This window comes from Lepisosteus oculatus, chromosome 13 (assembly GCF_040954835.1).
Source record: "Lepisosteus oculatus isolate fLepOcu1 chromosome 13, fLepOcu1.hap2, whole genome shotgun sequence".
NCBI lineage: Eukaryota > Metazoa > Chordata > Actinopteri > Semionotiformes > Lepisosteidae > Lepisosteus > Lepisosteus oculatus.
The window spans coordinates 16,987,250-17,000,250 of NC_090708.1; positions in this window are offsets into that span (position 1 = coordinate 16,987,250).

Below are 13,001 nucleotides of genomic sequence, written 5' to 3' on the forward strand. Positions count from 1 at the left end.
ATCTGCGTGTCAGTGCGACAGTCTGGTGGCGGCTCTTGTGGTCTCAGTTTTAACCAGGGTGTGATTCCTCCTGCAGCCCCTTTCACCGCTGTTCTCACAGGCCCCCCCTCCCCGAACCACAGCCTGACCACAGACACCCATGCAGGGGGGCTCTCTGGCTCCTGGGCTGCTGTGCCTGCTCTCCCACCTTGCGCAGGACCCCGAGTGCAGTGGCAGACGGAGTGTGGGACTCGCTGCAGACAGACCGCAGGGGCCAGGAGTGCTCTCTCATGGTGCTGCAGGGGGAGCTGTCCGAAACACGAAAGCGCACGCCTGGGAAGAAGACAACAGAGACACACAGACACTGCTTCCATCATCAGTATGTGCACACAGACACTGCTTCCGTCGTCAGCATGGATACAGACACTGAATCTGGGACTGACGGGCTCCGGTTCATTAAATGCAATCCAAGCCTTTCATAATATGTAAGGAAGAAAAGGTGAACTTATGTTTAGCAGTGGTAACGTGGATTTTGCAGGCTTTGACAGAGCTCTTGCGAAAGCTAACACCGACTTCAGAAAACAACACAGTCCGTCTGCTGCAGAACAACACTGTATTTCTGAGAGAGTCAGTTTGTGATGGGTCAGTACTAAGGACCTAGACGAGAAGGGTTTACCTTTCTTCTGAGAACAGAGCAAAGACTCCATGAAAGAGGTGGCCTGATTCACATTCTGTAATAATTCAGCAACAGTTTATAAATCTGGTATGTCTGATGGTGTTCATCCCTGTGTGAGATAGGATCACCTGAAACCTTGGTTGCTTTCCCCAAAGACATCACTGCAATGGGGTAAGACCAAGCTATCCTGAGACATACTGTGCCTGCCCTGTTCACAGAGTAACCAGAGTCACATACTGTGGGAGCATGATGTGCTCTTATAATGGACTTTCCAGCGTAAATTTGTGTCACAGTGTGACTCAGAGTCAGTATCAGCGTCGCTGTCCTGGAAAAGAAAGTGTGACTGAAAGAGAGAGTAGCTTGGATGCGGGGGTGTTCCCCAAAACTCTCTGTATCTCTTTGAGGACGTGTGTTGCCCCACACATTATACCTGCTTTGGGGAAAGAAGTAAGTGGTATATATATATTTATGATAACCAGAAACCGGAACAGTTTCAAACCACAAGGAAGGAGAACCATCTAAAAAGAACTCAAATTCTGCCTCATCAATTAAATCAAAACAAGAAAACAGCAGAGGAATCATCAGTGTGGTTAAACTGTGTCCAGATCAGTGAAACAGATTTAATACTGTTCTTATAAGAAACATGGATCAGTTCTGATACTTTGAAGAGCAGATAAAGGTCTGTACAAATTAAGAACCTCTTATTGTGCTTCACATGATGTTAAGTCATAATAAACATTGGTAGAATAGGTTTTCAGATTAAAACATTTTAATATCTATTTTAAGAAATCCTTAAAGAGAAGCCAAATTCAAGTAATGTTTCATATACATACAATCAGACATACAGTATCAGACATTTTCGTAATTTAAAAAAAATAATGCTATTCAAATTTGTACAATTTCAAGAACACCGAGGCCTTTTTCAGTAAAACACTTTTGCTGGTTGGTTATGTCACACTGATGTCTCATATTTTCAAACCTTTAGGAAAGAAAAGACACTTTGAAGTGTGTTACCATTACCCCCACCCCCTGCCTACTGGCTCTCCAGGTGACACTAAGGATGTGTTTTCTTGTGTTTCTCTGTGGGCTGCATCTGCAGTGGAGCAGTGTGGCAGTGGGCTGTTAGCGCAGGTCGCAGGGTTGTTTTCACAGGGTGTCACGTCATCTAGAAAATGATGCGGCCTGGCTCCTCACTACTGACCAGTTTGACAGCCAAAACAACAACAACAACAATGGCAGCAGCAGAGGAGCGTCCCGGCAACAGTGCTTTGGACTTGTCGTAGTCATGGAACCCTCTGCACTCTAGTGGGTCTGATTTTCTCTCTGTCCCACTGCAGATCGTGGTTTTGCTTTCCTTAAATTACTGTATTTTTCTGTGCTCAAAGCATTTCAAACTTTCTAGTCTGGGCTGAAATCTCCTGAAGCCTGAGCTGTTTTCTCTCTCAGATATTCCTAGCTACCCTTGCAGCTGGAGCACTCTAAATTACTCTTAATTATCTCTCAGTAAAAGGGTGGTATCTGACTTCCCCAACTTTATGGACAAGTTCTTGTTCTCCTCAGTGGGGTGAGTCACCCCAATAAAGGTCACTGTTCAAATCATGTCTCTTCTTCACCTTAATCCTGGCTTTAATCAGGGTATCACCGAACTGCTGAATTCACTAACAAATATTAGACTGATTATATATATATTTTACAATTGAATGTTTTTGACTAATATATGATAAATAAGGATAATGAATATGTTATATAAAACTTACCTTGTCAGACGTGTTACTCGACCTGTTCCTCTAGGTTTGCTTATTCTAACAAATGATGGAATTAACTTCAGACATAGAGTGGCAGGACTTGTATGCTTCTGACACCCTGCCACATCAAAACTGGACTTCCTCCAGTCATCATCAAAAATTAAAATTTTGCTGATCAGGAATCAGTGCAAAGAAGAGCAACCATTTATGTTTCCAGGCTTAAAGGAATATTTTACGAAGAGCTGAATATTTTTAGCCTTGAACAGAGAAGATTATGGGCAGACCTGATTCAAGCATTCAAAATCCTCATAAGTACTGCCAACCCAGAAGACGTCTTTGGAATTAACAGGGAAACACAAACCAGATGGCACAAGAGGAAACTATCTTCCTCTTATAACTGGTCTCGTGTTCTTAGTGGAACACTCCTTGACCCATAACCAGAGTATAATTTTAGGCTTCTGAAACTGTCATACCCTGCATGATGTACGAGGGGAAATCTTAGCACCATACCAATACATTTCCTCTGTATTGTGCTTGGTGCTGAGTTACAGTTGTTTTATATTTCTGTCAAGACTGCTTGTTGTGAATACGACTTCTTAATATTAGGGCTTGGCATTTATTAGACATTACACCGCAACCAGACAGTAATCTGTGTAATACTATGTCACAGGTCAGGCATGAGGTAGCAAGGTTTTCCACTGCTGCAGTCTCATAGTGAAACACAACTGCACAGTGGCATTATTTCACAGAGTGGAGTGGCAGTGGGGCTCTTACAGTCTGTGTGCAGGCGTTTCTGTTAAGGCTGTGCTGTGTACGCTGTGCTAGCACCGCAGACTCCCTGACAGTTCCCTTGCTGCTGTGGGTTATTTCCATTCGATGAACTGTGTGCTCTTTTGTCTTCTTTCATTTGTTATTTGAATAAATTGCTGTAGCAGTCTGTGGTAATGGTGGAATGTTGAAATATTTCTTACACTGTGACTTGTACAAATCGGTCGCCAGTCAGGGAGGGCTATGAGAAGCTATAGTGGTGAGGAGGGGATCTGCTGACTTGATTAGCCAGTCCTGCACACCTCAGTAGAGTCATCTCTTGCCCCCCTCTGTTTCCCCTGGCTCTGCTGTCTTTCTCACGTTCTCTGGCTCTTCCTAACTCCTCTCTCTGTCCCCCTGTCTTTAGGAACCCTTCAACTTCTGCTGGTCACTCCCCTTCTTCTGCTCTCTAACCGTACTCTTTTCTCTATTATTCTTTTGCTATATACTAAGCTATCTCTGTTTCTCTGTGACCCTTGTTGTGCCAAACAAAATTACAGCAATTCGGGAGCCTGTGTAGCAGAAGTCTACACAGAGGCAATGGTTCTTTTAACTGGAAACACCTCAACCCACCGGGAAAACAGATCCACCATCACTAAGAGTCCAGTTTTCCCTTACATACTGGCAAGCTACAATAGTCAATTTGCCAGTGCATGAAAGTTTCCTCAGGGGCAGGTCATCTGAGAGGTGGCACCCGCATCTGAGCTGTAGTTGAGTCCCTTTTGCACGCATCACATAGAGATACCATCCACGTCAGTGGCTACTGCTGCAAACCTGGTTCCTGGTTGGGAAAACCAGCATACCATTGGACTGGTATGTCCGACGGAATGCATTTGTCGGCCAACAAAGGGCATTAAGCTGTGAGGGCATGCAGGGCACCCAGTCTGCTGGCAGCGCCACACCCCATCATCATGCAGCCCCACATTCTTTTGTAACCATGTCAATTTCTCTGTTTTGGAGGCCTCAGCCTGAACGTCCTGTAGCTGTCCTTTCTCCCCCAGCAGCGGTCTCAGAGAGGGCTCAGACTCCTGCTCCCCCAGGGCCGCTCGCCTGGCAGCCGCATCTGCGCAGTTGTTCCCTCGAGTTACTGGCAACACTACTTTATTGTGTTCCTTACACTTCACCACAGCTACTTCAATCGGCAGCTGCAAAACGTCTAACAACTCAGAGACCGATCCAGCATTCTTAACTGGAGTCCCTGCCGCGGCGAGGAAATCCCTATTCCTCCACAGCCATCCAGATACACCAAATGTATATATAGATTCTGTATAAATTGTTACAGTTGTCCATTTAGCATTTTTACAAGCTTCAGTTAAATCTTTTCATTCGGCCTGCTGTGTCAAGAACATGGACTGAAATCCGTGTCAGATCTTGTAGTAGACCCTATGCGATGCGGTAAGAGCTGGAGAAAACAGGAGGCGTGGTAAAAAGGAACACACAGGGGTTTAATAGTGCACAAAATAATGGTGACAGTCCGTGAGACAGTGTACGGGGAAGACAAAATGGCATCCAAATCCAAACGGGTCCAAGGGCAGGTCAAAACACAGACCAAGAGTCCATCAACAAGGAATCCATCCTGGGACGCGACAAAGTTAAAATCCCCGGGAGGGGGGCGCACACGGACAAACAAAACATGGAGGTCCAAGGGTGGCGGGGCGAGATCCTCCAGACCCCGGGCTCAGGAAGCGGGAGGTGTCGGGAATGAGGCCTATGCCCTCAGGAGACGGACGTAGGGTTTCCTGGTGCTAGGTGGGCCTCATGGCATCTTACCCTAATGATGAGCCCCGAGGACTGGAGGAGCTGGTCTTTAAGTAATAACGCTAAAAGGGTACACCTGGAGAGCTTAATCACACGGACAATAATGGGAGCAGTGAGGGGTCCTGAATGATAACCCACTGGGAGATGCCCACCTCCATGCTCCTGCGCCAGCACAGCAGCCCAAGACCCAATTCTTTCACTTACATACAGAAATAAAAACACTTGATCCGTCTGAGGGAATCCATCCCAGGGCCAGTGCCTGCAAAAGAGCTTGTTTCAAATCATTAAAAACCATTTCTGCTGCAGGAGTCAAGGCAATTTTGCCCTTAGACTGCACTACCCCCACTTAAACAAGTCCGTCACCAGTTGAGCCCGTCCTGAAAAGGAATCCACCCAGGCTCTGTTAAAATTACACAGACACAGAACTAATCGCAATTCCTTCACAATCTTTGGTACTAGAAACCCTCAGATAGCCTGAGATCTATCCTCAGTGAGTTCCCTTTTTCCTTTACTAATCTTTTGTCCAAGATAGATCACGGTTTCCGAACAGACTTGTGCTTTATCGTAACTAGCTTTATGCCCTTTCTTTGTCAGAAGATCTAATACTTGGAGCAGCTCGGCCTTATGGATTCCCTCTTCAGGGGAAAGAATCAGAATATCATCAACATATATTTAATGACCACAGTGTCCCACAATAGGGAAACTGGGACACCATTTACTGTACACTGCAAAATTGGCTCCCTTTTGTTTACATTCTGAGTTAGCGGGCTACAAGGGGGCTTCCTACTTTAAATCCAGTATCTCACACAAGGCTCTCTTTCCAGCTTTGTCCCCCTTTTCCCACAGGCCCACCCCCTGCACCCTCCATTTGGATATGGCCAATCAGAGTATTTATCCCAGTCCTCATTTTTTCCTTGAAGAAGGCCTTATATCTGGGTATAATTTTGGGGTTGCACTGCAATTGCGACACTTCTCAAATAAGGATTTTTTCTGCCTTTTCATTATTAGCGAATAAGGTCTCATTTCTTTCTGCCATCGCTTTAATTTTTTTCATCCCATTCTGTTTTCTCAATAGTATTTTTTGTCGTGCCCTCAAATGTTTCCCTAACACCAGTCCAGTTTTGGTCTGTTTATTCTTATTCCATTGTTCATGCACCTTTCTGCATTCTTGTTCGCTATATACCATCTGACAACCCGTATTTCTTTTTCAACTTGTCCTCACACTCACCAAGTTTCTTCTTTTCTGACGCCCAGTCAGACACTTTCACTAACTTTTCCTTAACCAACTCATTCTGTCTAACTTCCGCCTCCCACACTTGCCAGGCAAACTTTCAGGTGAGGCAACCCTTCTGGCGAGGCAACTGAAATCCCTGGCTTTACTGCAACAAGAACACCAAGTTACCCACCCTTGGGTCTATTGCATTCGCGCACCAGGTTATACTCCCCTGGTATTACCGCGTCGACAGGGTGGAACACAAACTTACAATTTACAGTTCCTCTATCTCTTCCCTGCCTCTTTGCATCCTGGGACCTATCATACATACGGTACCACAGTTCCAGACGTCAACTAACGCACACACCACAAACTCATTGTTCTTTTGTACCTGCTCTCCAGCGGCTCTCCCACTCTCCTCTTTACAAGCTTTTCCTCAGGCCACAGGTGGAGAGAGCGACAGACAAGGAGACAAACTGTACCGTTGAAAGTGTTTGTTCCACTTTCATCTGCGGTCAGTATTTTTTGAAAAAGAAAAGCCGTCCTGTGAAGGCAGGTGAATCTGAGTGAAAGAGAGAGAGAGAGACCGACGTGAGAAACAGAAAACATCGGTACTGTTAGTGCACAACCGCCCTCCGCCTCCTCGCTTTCTCCCTTGAGTGGGGGGGCAGGTGGGAACTCACCCCACAGTTACAGTAACCCCTGTGCACACCCCTCCCTCCTGCAGCGCTTTCATGCATCTGTACTGTGTTCTCCTGCTGTCGCTGCAGCACATTCACTCACACACCCGCAACTACATGCACACACAATCACATACTGTATACAGCTACATTTGCACACAACTACGCACACAGTCATACACATACTCACTTATGCACACACAAAAACAATTACCTATCTACACCAACATACACACACAGGCATACAAACACAGTACAAAAGCAATTGGACATTCACATCTGCAAACATCTAACATCTTCACACACAATCACAGAGGTACACACACAGATACAAATAAAATCACTCATCCACACCTACATACACACACATCTACACACATACAATAACATATGCAGTGCTGAGAAAATGTTTGTGAACCTCATAGTTCTACCATGAGAACCTTTTTGAATCAAAACCACTCATTATACACATGGAAATATCCAATAGAGTTTACAGTAACCAATTCCATGCCTCTTGAAACAAACTGATGTATGAATTTAAAAAAATCAATGAGCATAATACAGGGGATGTGAGAAAGTAGGTGAACCAGTAGTTTCATTAGCTCAATTAAGGTAATAATTAAAACCAGATGTTTAAATAATTAGGTAGATACTGGGGGCTGAGTTTGGAGGATACAAAGATCAGAAACATTGTGAATTTAGTCCCATGTGTGTGAAGACAAATTAAGACATGATCTTAGGAAATCTCTGAGGACATCAAAAAAAGTTATTGATACTCATCAAGATGGAAGGGACTATAAAACATTGCTAAGGATTTGGGATTCCACCTGTCAAACAAATAGTTTACAAATAGACCACAGTCTTGACATCTCTCCAGGAGGAATCATCCTATCAATATGTATCCAAGAACAAAATAGATCCAGTATCCAAATGTATCCAAGAACAAACTAGACAGTTGTCTGAGTGTTACAAAGAAGAACAGAATAACCTCCAGGGAACTGTAGCTCACTCTCACTATGGCTAATGTGACTCAACTATCAGAAAATGACCAGACAAGAATGATGTTCCTGGAAGGATAGCAATGAGAAAAGCACCAATCTCCGAAACATCACTGCTGCCCATCTGAAGATTCCCAAAGAGATAATACATGTTCTCTGGACAGATGAGTCAAAGGTAGAAAGAACTCTTTGGTCACAAAGAGACGTCTGGTGGAGACCAAACACTGCTTTTGAACAGCAGAACCTCATCCCAACTGTCAAGCATGGTGGTGGGAGTGTGATGATTTGGGACTGCTTTGTCGCTTAAGGACCTGGACAACTTGCCCACATTCACACGACCATGAATTCTGCATTGCAGCAGGAGATTGTAGAGAGTGAGACTGTCTGTTTGGGGCCTGAAGCTGAAGAGAAAGTGGATCCTCAACATATAAGAAGCTTTATAAATGGATGGCTGCAGAAGAGGAATTCTGTGTTTTACAATGGCCTATGCAAAGATTAAATGGACTAAAAACCCCACTGACAGAATATCATCCTTACACTTTAAATACCACTTTAAAGGTAATGGGGACTCCTCTCCACCACCATCACCAAAGTGCAGCACCTACCTGGATGATGTGATGATAGACAAAGTGCACCACTATGCTGACCGCACATCAGCTACTAGTGGGGAGTATTCCAGTGTAATGAAGAGATGGGGATTATTAGGAGGCCATGGTTGGTAAAGGCCAACCAGAATTTTGGCCAGGACACTAGAATAACACTGCTCTTTTCAAGAAACATCTTGAAAATTTTTGATGACCACAGAGAATCAGGACCTCAGTTTTATGACTATATAGCATAGTGTCCCCGTTACTATACTGGGGCATTATAATACCCTCTAACACCAATTCCAACAGTAACCTTAGATTTCCCAGGAGGTATCCCATCCAGGTACTGACGAGGCTCACACTTGCTTAGCTTCAGTGAGCTGCCAGTTGTGGGTTGGAGGGATATATTGCTGAAGGAAAGTTATAGCAGGACCTTACGTGCACTGTCCATGCAACACATTAGATGTCACCCAGCTGAAGACGTTCTGTATGGAGGAATAGGTCCGAATTCCTCAAAACAAAGTCTGTGCACTTCTCAACAAAAGACAACAGCACATGTGTGATACAAAACTAGTGTGATGACAGACATAATCTGGCATGGGTCCTAAGGAGCCAGTCTGTCAAATTTTCAGAACTGTGAATGATTAAGAAAATAGCAATTATTTTTTTCTGGTGTTTTTAAAACTATGAAGCTCTCCTGAAGCACTTAGGAATAACTGTACCATACAAGAGTCATGAAGATTAAAAACAGCATTCACAAACATAAGCAGGCTTCTTGTACATTCTTAAAAATAGTAAGTAATGCAACTAAACTTTACTTTCTTGGTTCCACACAGAAAAAAAAAGGAAAATAAAAGACATTTCCAGAAATTGCCCACAGCAGCAACGCAGAGAGAGATGTAGCTCTTATTCATTGCAACGTGAGCTCGCAGATTCCAGCTGAGGGCCCATTGAAGACCACCCTGCCAAAGCACAGCACGTGAGCTTTAATCCCATAGTTTCATAGTAGTAATAGTAAAGCTTTGCTGTGTAACCCTGAGGTACTAATGAGTCTTCTCTGCGCTCTACTATACCGGACAGACACCTACGTCTAGTTAGCTAAACGGGTTTCCGTATGTGACAGGCAAGGTGCTGGAGGCAGGCCAGGTGCTGGTGGGTCAAGGGACCCAGCTCCAGCTGCGACAACCTCCCACAACAGTATTTATATAAAGGCAGACAGACTGGAAAAAGGCTTTGTGTTTCTTCGTTAAGGCTTTTGGGCTGTTTTGGGTTTCTGAGCTATTCCTAACTGCTTTATTTTGTTTTCTTTTCCACAAATAAAATCATTACGTCGAAACCATGGGCTTGAGCCTGTCACAACGTTTTATACCTGAGGCCTGGTGACTGCCCACAGGCCTCACAACTGGTCCACCAGAGCATGATTTTACATGACGACTCAAGAGATGCTAAGAGAATGACCTGAAAATGCATTTAAAACCGAGAACCAGGGTTGTATGGGTTTGTAACAAGCTGCCCAGTCATGTAATTAAAGAAACAGGTGATCAATTAACTATAGCAATAACTCCTTTGATCAATTAACTATAGCAAACGGAATAGAGGGGCTGAATCTCGTCCTCCTGTTTGTAACCTGTAGAGAGCGGCCGAACGGGCTTCATAATTATGTACTGTGATATAGTATGGTGAAAGCATAAAAAAAGAGACTCCAGGCATAGTGGCTTCTTGCATTAAGTGCACCACAGTTCTGATACAAACTGCAAAGCCCCTTATGGTACAAGCAATGGTGACAGACTCGGACAGCTGCAGCAGAAATACCATGAAAACTGCCGTGCCTTTCTGAAGCTTGTGCCCCGCTCTGCTCCTGCGTCCCTGCAGCTTCTCTACTGCCGTGAAATCCAGAGACTCAGCGAGAGAGAGAGACAGAGAGCGCTGCTTACAGTCTATGTCAATATTTTATAATATGTCTTTGTTGTAAATGTCTGTAATAGGTAGATTTTATTTTACTTCTATTTTGTTTTGTTTTGTTTAATGTAAATATCATTACTTTAATTTGCTTTAGCAACACTGATTGTACCCATCGGTCATGCTAATAAAGCACCTTGAATTGAATTGAGAGAGACTCACACCCCAGGGACCCCTTCTGGCTCCGCAGCTGTGGGCGTTCTCAGCGGACTCGTGCTCAGAAGAGTTTTTTTTTCCGTTGCCGCCTGGGGTTTGTCGCAGCTCCCCCGGCCCCCGCGCCTCCACGCTGCGCTCTTTGAAATGCAAATGGTTTCAAAATAAACAGAAAGCGGTAAAAAAAAATGCAGCTCCACACAAGGTGCAGAAAGTCTTACACCCGGCACATACAGTAAGAGCTCCGTGTGTTCAGGGGCAGCATGACTATACATCTCCTAATTTTAAACTGGGGACAAAATTAGCTCAGTTCACTGCAAAGATCTGATAGACAACAAGTGGAAAGGTTTTAAAATGAATATTATCTAGTGGCGTTGTACTTTCACCTTTATATCCTGTTGCACTTGGAAAACACTGCAGTTGTTTTCCGCAGGCTGGAAAGATTTATAAATATGCAAATGCTTCCACTTGAAGAAATACAGTTAAGAAATGTAGAGAAGTCAGCGGAAAATATAATGTGATTTCAGCTCAGGCCATGTCTCACCGGGGCTATTGCTGACTGTGTAGGCCAGAGCAGAAACAACACTGGATTCTCTGCTAAATCGTGAAATTGGATTTCCAGACACTGGTGCATGTGTATAAATCTGTCAAAGTGACAATTCGCTGCACGGTAGTTTGCAAACTAGTATACAAGTATGAAAAATATACAAGTAGTGACGAAGGGAAGAGGAAATAAGTAAAGGGATCCACAAAGGTAGAAATCTGAGAGATGAATTCCAGGGGATCTGTGGTAGATGGAAATCTGTCATTTTAAAGATTTTTAGAAATAAATTAATAGATCATGCAGGGCTTGGGGCAGGCATGAACAAAGTTTAAGCACAATTTCTGGTGTTTTTCTGGAGTAAGAATGTATGAAAAGGGACATAGACTGAAAACGGATTGTAATCACAGTTGGGCGAAATAAAATGTGGATTAGTGGCTTGATGAGATCTCCGATCCTCACTAATGGTCTGACATGACAGGACCACTCCTTAAAACACATGGACTATTTTCCTCCTGTTTCACAAATGCAAATTACAAGGTCATTTCTGCAAGAAATGCTATAGGTTAGATTGTTGGACAAACATTATGCCCTCTGGAAGGTCTAATAAACACATAATCACGCCAAACACCAAATTAAAATAATCAGTTCTTATTATGAGTTTGGGAGTTAGAATTAACATTTTTTACTATAAGCAAATATTATCTGAAAGCAAATCTTTCCGTAAGCAAATATAATTTGAAAGCTTTTGAATATACGCTATCTGTGGAAAGATGGAAACATGCAAACACATTTAATATGATTACAATAGTAGAAACAAGATTGAACAATTTTATTAAAATATTAAATTTTTTCACCTATTTTCAAAGGTGACTTGAGAGCGGGGGTGTCCAACCTTTTTTACTGTAAGATCTACTTTTTCATTTGCCAGTCAGAATCTTCTAGTGTGAATTTGAAGCTCTGATGTAGGGAAAACAGACTGGGCACATCAGTAAGTACAACGATACCCATCACTAAATGACAGCAAATACAAGCAAGGGACTCATGCTACAGTGAACAAGTAATGTTCCCTATTTTAGAAAAACGAATATCCTACACTAATGTGAGCATTGGAACTGAGAAGCTTACTTGAGAACACTTCTAATTTTGTTTGAACGTGTTGACACTGCTGATCATGTCGATGACATTTTTATTGTGTCCCTGCAGCTCGACAGCAGTTCAGTCAAGTCTGTGAGGAATGTTAAATCCAGAAGCCGCTGGTCATCTTCTAATTGGCCATATTCAACATGTTTAGATGACTTGCGAAAACTCTGGTTTCAGGCAACAGCTGTCTGAACCTTGCCAAAATTTTTTGTTTTTGACATCTCCAAACAGCAAGTCAGCAGCCTCAGCAAACGCTTTTTAAAAATGACTTCTCTATTCCTGAATTACTTTTTGTGTTCAGCCAGGACTTGGCTCACACGGAACGATGCGATGATTGCTGCTTTCCCTCTTGTATTAGGCCTCGTGAAAACCCGACTGCGGCTAGTTGAGATTGAATTTTTTCCACTTTTCTTTTCCGTAACCCACTTGTAGCGGGAAAGTGCACACCATACGTTCTGTGTGTGCAGTTTTGAAATGTTGTTTCCCTTCTATGTTTCCCTTTTTTCGCTTAGATGCTAGCATTGCAGATTTGAATGCGAAAGTAAAAAAAAATCATGCTCCCTTTGCTTAATCATTAATAGTTTTCGGTCCCTTTGCTTAATCATTTTCGCTCAAACACTACAACTATCAAAAAGACAATCAAATGTATCAAACTGTTGGCGCATTTGTCACGGCCAGTCTGTTTCGCTCCACTATGCACTGTAGCGAATGTGTTCTCGGGCAGCCCACACAACACTCTATTTACGGCTCCTGTAGCCTTTT